Raw genomic sequence first — 2465 nt, 5'->3', positions numbered from 1 at the left:
CCTTCCTTCTTTCCTTCCTTCCTTCCTTCCTTCCTTCCTTCCTTCCTTCCTTCCTTCCTTCCTTCCTTCCTTCCTTCCTTCCTCCCTCCCTTCCTTCTTTCATTTTTCCTTTTTTCTTTTCTTTCTTCCTTTTTGTATCTCAACACCAGTACTGGATCAAGTCCATAGCAAAATCCCCCTTTATCTTTCTATGAATGCAGAATCAATTTCCCTTATGTGAACAGGCTCTCTTCTAGGTAAGCCAATCACTTTGGATCAATATTCACTCATCACTACAATAAAAAATAAAACATATATTCTGGGCATTTGGACATGAAAAGAAGAAAACTGTAGGCTTGGAGACATAATGGAAGGATATGAAAACAAGTCCTTGTTGATACCTCTGCAGAAGCCAAAGAAACAGTATCTTGGAAAACTCTCAATGGACCAAGTAGAATGGGAAAATTGGGAACAGCAGGCCTTGTGGTCACGGAGCAAAAGCTGGGAGTTTTGTTTGAAAAATTAAAACTACTTCCTCAATCCCTCTTGTTTCATGCCTGTGAAAGCAAAATGGAGGGGGGGGGGAGGAGGGAATAGAACCATTGCCTGGACATGCTAGTTAATAAATATGATTTTGTTTTTTAAAAAAGTGAGTTTTGAACATACATCTCTTTTTCTTATTTGCATTGATTAATAATCACAGCTTAATTATTCAATTATTCTTTGGCTCTGTCTGTGTAAACACAGGAGGAAGGGCAAAGCTAGGTGATGCATGCAGTGGATAGAATACTGGGTCTGGAGTCAAGAGAATCTGAGTTCAAATTCAACTTCAAACAGTTACTAGCTGTGACCCTGGGCAAGTCATTTAACCTTATTTGTCTCAGTTTCCCCTTCTGTAAAATGAGCTAGAAAAGGAAATGGCAAACCACTCTGGTGTCTTTGCTAAGAAAACCCCAAATGAGGTCAAGTAGAGCCAGACACAACTCAAATGAGTGGACAGCAACACAAACATGAAAACGTATCTGACCTGGATTTGCCAGGAGTAGTCATGATAGCTGAGTCATGCATTATATATAAAGCTGGGTCCCTTCTGAGAACTTCTGAACCAATGTCCTTGTCAAGAGATGATGAGGCTGGAGTTTGGGAGCCAGCAGGTGAATTCTTCTCTCCTTCTAAAAGTACCCATGTTTCAGAACTCTGAGCACATTCATAGCGTACTGCTACCGTAGACCCAAACTCCCTCATATGTCTCATGGGACTTTTGGTTCATCACAGTAATTTTGCCAAGAAAGATTGTTCGTTCAGGAAATTTTGAGCCTGTTTCTTCTCTTCTTCATATCTGAGGAAACATTAGCATTTCCCCTGCCCAGGCACAGAGAAAAGAATCCCTCATCTCTATGCTCCAGAATCTCTGGCTTGTTGCTAAAAGTACATTCTCAGCCCATAGACTGAGGCAGAAGGTAGGGAAAGGGTCCCTCTGCTCTCACGCCTAAGAGGGGAAGATTTATCCCTTTGCATGACAAGTCCCCAGATGTTGATTCATTCTCAAATCCTTCTCACTCTAGATCTTAATGTAATCCCACTCTTAAGCATTTCCAAAAAACAGCAGAATACATCCTCCACCCTGGAAGATGAGCGTTCCTAAAATGTCTGCTTTGAGGCATAATTCACAAGTCTGATGTCAGTCAGCCAAATTCCCAAGATTGTTTTGCACAGCAAATCTATTTCTCTATTTTGAAACAACAAAATAGATGTCCCTAAACAGATGTATCCTGTATACTTTTTGAAATCTGTTTTATTTTCTTTTCAGCTATGAATTCTCCCCTTCCCATTCATTAAGAAAGCAAGAAAAACAAATCCAGTTACATATATGGACAGCCAAGACAAACAAATTCCCACATTAACCATGTCCCAAAATAAAGATATGCCTCAGTCTGTACCTGAGTCCATCATCCATCTATCCGGACGTCGGGAGCATGTTTCATCATGAGTTCTCAGGAACTGCCATTACACCTGGTATTGTTCCAAGTTCCTCAGTCTTTCAAGTTATTTGTTTATGTGTCCTGTACTCTTCACAGAATGTGGGCTGCAGATAAAATCTACAACAAGATCTCTCACAAACACTGCTTTAAGACAGTGGTGAACTTGTAGGATTACTAAAAATGCCAAGAGTCCCAACACTTCTGTGAGGAGTGATTCTCAAGTCTTGAGTAAGCATAAGTCGTGAGGGTTCTTAATTGCATGAATGATTAATGAATCATGGCTCAGAAATTCAAATTTCACAAGCAATCAATAGTCTCATTAAGGGCATCTCTGTTTGTACTGCAGAACTGAACCATCAATCTCCATCTGGTAATTGCAGGGATTTCTTATGTGATCTGTCACAGGGACAACCTTCACATGGAGTTTGTAATGAAACTCCCAAATAGTATTTTTTTGACCAAATCAAGTTTTGTGTTTATTAAGGCCCAAGACAAATATCTTAC

The 2465-nt window shown here is 40.0% G+C and overlaps 1 long non-coding RNA gene across 2 annotated transcripts in view; it reads right to left on the bottom strand.

Annotated features, from left to right (window-relative positions):
- The window catches only part of LOC138159882 (uncharacterized), a 64187-nt gene extending 62006 nt beyond the window's left edge, over positions 1-2181 (bottom strand). For both annotated transcript variants that reach the window (XR_011167999.1, XR_011167998.1), the window contains exon 1: positions 1920-2181. This is a non-coding gene — a long non-coding RNA (uncharacterized lncRNA). The remainder of the gene's footprint in view (positions 1-1919) is intronic.
- Between the last annotated feature and the right edge of the window lie 284 nt (positions 2182-2465).

Source organism: Petaurus breviceps, unplaced genomic scaffold, assembly GCF_028583685.1.
Source record: "Petaurus breviceps papuanus isolate PSGF00001 unplaced genomic scaffold, PetGlider_PUasm1.0 178, whole genome shotgun sequence".
Taxonomy (NCBI): Eukaryota; Metazoa; Chordata; class Mammalia; order Diprotodontia; family Petauridae; genus Petaurus; species Petaurus breviceps.
The sequence above is the reverse complement of the archived record's forward strand: the minus strand, read 5'-3'. Positions and strand labels throughout refer to the sequence as shown.